We start from the raw sequence: 8,303 nt of genomic DNA, 5'->3' as shown, positions 1-8,303 counted from the left end.
GTTATAATCCAACCATCTTCCCCAGCTGAACTGACGCCCCCCTTGGCCGACACACCCATACTCCCTGAAACATTTCCCATACTTTAACTTCATTAGAACTACCAATTCAAACCTAAAGGCGCGCAGAAACATCCATTTGAAAATAAATAGGTGAAAGGATCTGTTATCTCCACCTTGACCGCGTGTCCTCTTGGTAGACTGCAAATAGCCAACCTTTGCCTGTAGCAAACAAAAAACACAATTTGGCCTTTTCCAATTCGAATACTGATCCATCTATAAACAGTAAACTCAACCACCAGCCTCTCACCACAGACATCCACACAAGATGACAATAATGGCATCACCATCTGGCAGCACCCAAAAAATACAATGAATAACAACCAAGTTTACTCAAAGACACCTGAAAGGACTATCTGTCCAATCTCGCCTACAGTAGAGCAAGCTGCCTACCAGCATTAGTCGGTCCAGGGCTCCAAAGTGATGATGACGCTCTGGAGGATCCCCTGACTCTTTGTACTGGGAAACTGTACGAGCCACCTCCATAACATAAAACCCTACCTTAATGTAGCTCTCCTCGCGCTAAGCATTTAGCGTTGCTCACTTGAAGTGTAACCGGTTCACTGTTCCGTTGTTGAGCTGCTTCTGAACGGTTCGCTTTTCACTTATTTCAAGTTTGCCTGAGCCCCGGTGCAGTAGTGCTTTCTTATGTCCTTCCACGCGCCCATAACTCCCCATGTCTGCCGGAGGTAATCGAACTAGAAGTCTCCTCTAGACCTGTACCCTTTGTCCGAGTCCCCAGTTCTTATGTCCGTCTATCTGTGGCAGTGTCAAAAACATTCTCCCGTTGGCCCATTCGCCCTCCTTTGGCCCTCATGAACACCCCCCCGCTTCTGGGCTCAATTACATTGCCCCTCCCTTGAGGCCTCTCCGCCCTGAGGTGAATTCACGCTCCAGCAGACAGAGGATTATGTTAGTCCCTGTTTGATTTTGTGTCCAGGACTTTGTGTTCAGGTTTTTTTCCACTCCTTGTGTGTGTCTTGTGTGTGTCCCGTCCCCGTGCGGTGTGTCTTGTTTTGTAGGCGCAGCTGTTCACTTTTTCTTTCGTCTGTGCCCAGCCTTGTAATAGCCCCATGTCTTGCCCGCGATTCTCAGTTCGCCTGCTCGCGAGCGGTCGGCCCTTGCCTCGGACTGAACCAGTATCTCCCACACGAGCGGCTATGTGCCCTGGTGGTGACGCGATTCGGCTGCCTCCCCCTTGGGCCTCTTGGCGGGGTCACGAGCTCCGCGTTGGCGTGTCTTCCCACAAGCTGCGATCGGGCTTCCCATCCTACCCCTCTTTTGGCCTTGAGGTGGGCCTTACAGGCTGCCTACGGGCGGTGCAGTCTCAGAGAAAAATTTGAAGAGACCTCTGGTCCAGCTCAGCCCTCCGCATCCCTTTTGAGCCTTTTTCGCGTTTCATTGCATGCGTTGATATGGTGGCCTGGCGGTCCGCACTACTGCCTAGCATCCCCTCATCCATGGTCCGCCTCTTGGAGCGCCCTTCAGCTATGTCATTTCTCGGGTGTCCCCAATTCATCCCTAGGTTCCCCTGTCCTCTCCTGAGACTGGCACCATTATAGACCAGACATCGTCCGATCGCCGCCCTCTCAGGCCAGTGAAGCCCCGACCTAGCCAAAGAATGAGACCAGCGTCTTTTACATTCGTTTTGCTATTGTAGACAGTGGAGTCTTGACCAGAAAGCCAGTTTCCCATGCACACAGAAGACGGCACCTTCCGATCCACTTCTCCGTGCTTTGTTATCTTTTCTTTTTTTCTGCTCTTTTGCCCCGTCTTTTTGTGACTTATTACTGACTGCCGTCACCTTTCACTCTCCCCTCCCTGTCTGTTCTCCTTTACTGACTCATGGGATCTATTACTTCTGTTGCGAGCCTTATAAACTTCCTAGCCTTCCTCGCCACCCTTCTTTGCGCACCAGTCATTCCCACTGGTTGCTGAAGCAGCCCTCCCAGTTTCTTCCTGACCACCTCTTCGAGCGGACACCCCAAGAATGTTAGCCTTCACACCCCACTCAGGCACACCCTTGCAGTTCCTGCATTAGCAGGCCCAAAATAAGGCTCAAATGGCTAGTGTAGTATAACTGCCCCGATAGATGGGCATCCTGTCTAATGCGCCCGTCTCACCCAACTGGCCTACGAGCCTCTCCACCCTGAACCATAATGATGCCCCAGCAACAACTCTTCACACAGCCAAAAACCTTTCCCAAACATCAACATTAAACAGAATACATATGGTCCAACTTCCCTAAACGAAGCCTTTCTCATTGATCTAGAGCCGACACAGTCCAAAGTTCACATAGAACCTTTCGACAATTCCCACATGTTCCTGGTAATGAACAAGTTGTTCCGATTGAGCAAATCTCAGTACACAATTATGTCTGTTCTTGTGTACTATAGAGTCCAGATCGGCAACATCATGGCAACTCTCCTAACCCTGACTGCACTCATACGTCAATACCGCAAAAGAAGTCCAGTCCAATTTATTCCCACAGAACGTTTATTAAAACCTCCACTAGGTTATCGGCCTGCCCCGTTCAATGGGGACAAGGGGGAATGCCATGCCATTTCATCCCTCTTTGAAAGAGAGAGCTTAGGGAGTTCTTTAAACAAAACCTGAGCACACACAGGATTACACAGTTCTGCCCTATGCAACTCAGTATAAAACTCCACAGTCCGCTCCCGCATCTCCCCCACCACAGAGGTCACCCGCCCATCAGACAGCCATAGACAATGCATACCCTTGGCTTCACAGCTCTGTCTTTCCAAACCAAAGCTGGGAGCATCCATCTCCTTCAGCATGGATAACCTAGCTCTTACAAGTGCTCCCTTTGCTGTAACCTGGAAAAAACTGTCCAGGTCCCTACGTAATTAAGCTAAATTAGGCCTACATTACCTTGCCCCACCAGCTCTACCTTCACTTCACTGATYCTACACTCAAGTTCCCCCAATACTCTCCTAGCATCTGAGGATGAGATACTGTTGACAGAAAAGCCACATTTTTACTTTTCCCACATCCTACCATTGCCCCAGAGACTCATACTCTCTTTGCTGCCCCCACCTTTCCCCAAAAGTCTGGAAACCTGAGTAAAAAGTGGTATCTTGTAAGCTTTACATTAAACTTCCAATAGGATGCCTGCAGAGGCCCCTATGAAATATCCATGGTTATGTGGTGATCCGAAAAACCCACCAGGAGAATGATAGCGCCCAACAGCCTATCTGATTCCTGGACATGTAAAACCGATCGAGTCAGGTTGTACTCACCCTAGCCCCAAAGACCTTCACCAATGTATACTGTCTTGTGATGTCTAGTTATCCAAACATCCACTAGGTCAAACTGATTATTGACATCCCTTAACATCCACTAGGGTAGGGGGAACTATTTTCACCTCCGGATGAYYWGCGTGCCCAAAGTAAACTGCCTGCTACTCAGGCCCAGAAGCTAGGATATGCATATCATGTATTTGGATAGATAACACTCTAAAATMTCCTGTTAAAATAATGTCTGTGAGTATAACAGAACTGATTTGGCAGGCGAAAACCTGAGAAAAATCCATCCAGGAAGTGGGATTTTTTTATGTTTGTAGTTTTCTATTCATTGAATGCCATTACAGTATTAGGACTCAAAGTTGCACTTCCTATGCCTTCCACCTAGATCTCAAGAGTCTTTAGAAATTTGTTTCAGGCTTGTATTGCTGAAAAATGAGAGATAAGAACTCACCTGAATGAGTATGGACCTCTACATTATCCAGACTTTTTCAATGCGCACGACCGAGAGCGCCCTTTCTTGTTTACCTTTATAAATTGACAACGTTATTGTCCGGTATTTGAATATGATCCAATTTATTTAGGTAAAAACAACCTGAGGATTGATAATCAACCATCGTTTGACATTTCTACAAACTTTACGGATACTATTTGGGATTTTTCGTCTGCCTGTTGCTGTGTCTGAGCCTGTGGAATTACTGAACAAAACCGGCGAGACAAATCTGAGGTTTTTGATATAAAGAGGGACTTTATCGAACAAAACAAACATTATTGAGTAAATTGGTTGTTTGTGTGTGGCAACCATTATGCAATCAAAAGGTAAGTGATTTTATTTTAGCGGCTATTTTCTGACTTTGTAACTCCTCTACTTGTGCTGGTAACTGTTGTAATGTTCCTCTTAGATAATCCTGCATAGTATTCTCGCAGTAAAAGGCCTGTTTTTGGCTGTGACACCCCCAAAAAAGGAGATGGGTGTGTGGATAATCAAGGAAGTCTCATTACTTTTAAACCGATGTTTAACACTTGTATGAATTTTATAAATTCTATATAATGAGTATTTATGTTTTTGGAATGTTTGGCGCTACTGCAATTTCACTGGATGTGGCCAGGTGGGACGCTAGTGGTCCACGTACCCTAGTGAAGTTAACAACCATGCACTGAGCTGAAGAGCCTCCCCATTTCTGTCTTCGCAAATCCATCGTACAGTTTCAGTCCCCCGACTATGAACAGACATCTCCTCAGGGCGCTTACCTGTGATAGTCCAGTCAAGACACCCAAACAGACCCACCTAACTCCATTCTCGAGGACACATACCCTGATCATGCCGTAAACGGCAGCGTCTCCTGCCGCACTATAACAAAAGAAAGGCTGCGAAAAGCCATAGCGATACACCAACCGGTTCAAAGCCCTGGAACCAAGTACTATTCATCTAATCCCTTTCCTAATCTTGAAAAAAAGTCTCCAGTGGAGTACTCGCTGTTGTGTTAAACTCTCCAACCATAAAAATAGCAAATTGAAAGAAAAGAATATATATATAATCAAAAGAAAATAATTCATGGACAGAGCCCCTCATTACGCCTCCTCAACAAGCAAAACACTTGATCCCAGCATTGCCAGAGAGAGCTCATTTAGTCAGCCATTAGCAGTGTTAGGTGAAGAGACTTCACTTAACAGAGGAGAAGTGACCACAGAGTTTGGTCAGGCGTTGCAGAGATCTTGGTGATATGGGAAAGCAGTTAACCTGATCACGTCTTCCTGATGTTTCTAGGCTAGATTCTGTATACTGCGGACACGTAGAAGAGGATAGCGTCATAATGAATGAGTAAACTAAGCATAGGTTCAGTAGAAATCTGTAACATATTAATCAATCTCTTTGCTCAAAATTGTTTAACGTGGCAATTCGCAGAAACTTACCTTTTTTCGAAATCTTCCTTCAAACTGCACATGCAACTAAAATGATATGCTTCCGTCTCGACTTGTGGTTCAGTAGAGAACAAGGGTTTAGCCGCCAAATAGCGCAGCTATCCTCAAAATGTTTCAGATGAGCGTTACCCTGGTTCGTGGTCGAGTGTCGTCGGGCGGACAGGATTCCCCTGTGTTGGAAGGATCTTCATTTCGAGGTTCATGATTGCTCCAGCGGTCCAACATTTTTTGGTGCTGGCCCGCTCCATTGCTCCAAGGATCTGGGGCAGCTGGCGTTCATCATACATCGAGCGGGCCCCAGGCACCCAGCACCCCGCGCCAGGTCATTCCAGTACCCCAGTCAATGGTGGTAGAACTCCTCCAGCTGGCTACTGAGACAGACAGAGAAGGGGTACGGTGGAAGGAGGATAAGAGAGATAAAGTAAGTGATGGGTGGTAACTGAGGGGAATCTTCGTTGTTGTGGAGCAAGAAGGTGCGCGGAATAACTGTGTGTGCTATATTATAGTATTGTGTGTGTATTTATGTGTGTGTGTATTCTGAGTGTGTCTTGTATTTTATGTGTGTGTCTAATTTTATCCTCTCCCCATGTGTGCGTGTTATTTATGTGTGGTGCGGGTATTTACGTGTGTCTAGTTGTTTAAGTGTGGTGTGTGTTGATAACGTGGTGCGTGTAAATTATGTGTGTCATGTATTTAATGTGGTGTGGTGTAGTATTTATGTGTGTGTGTGTGTGTATCTACTGTGTCGTGTATTATGTGTTGTGTGTGTATCCGTGTCGTATTGCAATTGAGTGTGTTGTGTGTATTTACGTGTTTGCGTTGAGTCACGTGTTTTAGAAGCCTTATACCTTATGCACACACAGTACTAATTTTTCTATTGTGTTATTGAGGTCGCATAATAAATAGAACTTATTCTCAACTGGCCCTTGCTGGTTAAATAAGGTGAAATAAAATTTGGTAAAAAATTCTGTGGAAATACTTATCGTGTGTGGAGTGTATTAATGTGGTGTTGTGTGTGTGTGTGTTGTATTTAATGTAAAAATCTAGAATGAAATCCTAATTTAGTTTGTCACATTTGTGCCAATACGTGAAAGCTTACTTATAGCCACTAACCAACATGGCAGCGAAAAGAAAAATTTTATTTATATTGAATACGAAATCAAATAAAAGTTAATCTTAAAGAGCAGCAGTCAAAAAAAACAATACGATGAAATATATACAGGAGGTAGCGATTACAGAGTCAATGTTGCGGTGTATTTACTGTGCGTGTATTATTGGACGCACGGCGCTCCAGCAGGTGTATCTCAACTGATCACCCCTAATAGCCAAACCCGCATTTGACGCCTTCCCTTCCAGTGTCTCTGCTGCTTGCGACTAGAACGACTGCAAATAATTCTATTCGTGAAGTTTGGAGACTTTTTATCTCCTCAGAAAACAAGCTTAAAAAATCTGACTTACTCGAGCAGCTAACCGGTATTGTCGGCTGTCAGTGGTCTTCAGAATTAGTCCAAGTCTGGTAAACTACTCCGCACGCCAACTTGTACCTACCTGCAAACACATGAATGCTTAATATGACTCCCAAATTATCTTGCTTTTGATAATTTTTATTGCTTATATTTCTGGGCTCTTTTGGGCACAGCAGTAACTCTTCCTTCGGAACAGTGATCATTGTGCTGATGGATTTTAGATTTCACTCAGTGGTTAATCGCTTGGGTCTAAATTTTTAGCTTATATCGGATTTATGACCTTACCTCATTTTTCCTTCTGGGCACACAATGGGAGGTAATAAGGAGTTTACTCGATTCTTTTTATTTCATACCCAATGTTACTTGGACTTGGTTCTATTGGTATTACTGTCCCGTGTATTGAACTCCTGTTGTATGCTTTCAACTGCTGATGCCTTTATCTGGCCAGGTCCGCAGGGTTGGTCAAATGAAGAACTGTTCTCCATACTAGGCTATACCTGGGTTTAAAATAAAGGTGAAAAAAAAAATTGTACAAAATTTAATATTAAAAAAATAAAATAAAATAGTCAGGGGGCAACTGGGTGTTAGTGGAGTGAAGAGTACATGTAGAATGATGTATTAAAGGTGCTATGGTATACATGGAATAACAACAGAGAGTGGCAGCGGTGTAAAGAATAAGGGAGGAGCGCGCAGCGGAATAGTGAGGTAGTATCTCGAAATAGGTATTCAGGACTATGGCTATTGGGGTTAGATAGCTGGTTTAGAAGCCTCTTGGACCTACCACCTATGCATTTTGTTGTCCACGTTCTGCCCGTGCGGATAGAAGAGAGAAAAAGCTCCTATGACTAGGTGCTGGAGTCTTGACAAGTTTGTAGGGTTCTCTTGACACCCATGGTACAGAGGCCTGGATGGTCAGGAAGCTTGGCCCACTGTAAGTGCTTTGGCGGTCGGAGGCTGAGCAGTTGCCATCCAGCAGTGATGCAACCAGACAGGATGGTGACTGTAGAACCTTGTTTGAGGATCTGAAGGACCATGTGCCAAACTCTTTTCAGTGCTCTGAGTGGGAATGTGTTTTGTCAGGTGCCGTGTTATGACTGTATTGGTCGTACTGGACCATGTTAGTTTGTTGGTGATGTGGACACTAAGAAACTTGAGCGCTCTCCAACCTGGCTCCTACGCGAGCCCTGTCGATAGAATGGGGGCGTGGCTCGTGAGTTCGGTAGGTCCACAATCATCTCTTTGTCTTGACTACGTATGAGGTGAGAGGTTGTTGTCCTGGCAATGACAACGGCCAGGGTCTCTGACCTCCTCCGTAAGGCCTGTCTCACTCGTGATCAGTGCCTACACTGTTGTCGTCATCAGCAACGTAATGAGTGGGTTGTTGGAGTTCGTGCCTTGCCATGCAGTCTATGGAATGGAACAGGGAGTCAGGAGGGAACTGAGCCTGCACCCTGAGGGCCCCTGTGTTGGCATTAGCTTTCGTGGCGGATGTGTTGCTCTTTACCACCTACCCGCTGGGCCGTGGGCCTCGTCAGGACAGTCCAGGATCAGTTCAGAGGGAGGTGTTAGTCCAGGTAGACTATAGCTGATTGAT

General features: G+C 45.5%; 1 pseudogene; it reads right to left on the bottom strand.

The window, feature by feature from the left end:
* LOC111971941 (diacylglycerol kinase eta-like) overlaps positions 1-8,303 on the bottom strand; it is a 78,886-nt pseudogene that overhangs the window by 38,137 nt on the left and 32,446 nt on the right.

Source organism: Salvelinus sp. IW2-2015, linkage group LG2 (assembly GCF_002910315.2).
Source record: "Salvelinus sp. IW2-2015 linkage group LG2, ASM291031v2, whole genome shotgun sequence".
NCBI classification, from domain to species: domain Eukaryota; kingdom Metazoa; phylum Chordata; class Actinopteri; order Salmoniformes; family Salmonidae; genus Salvelinus; species Salvelinus sp. IW2-2015.
This window is presented reverse-complemented; position numbering and strand designations above follow the sequence as displayed.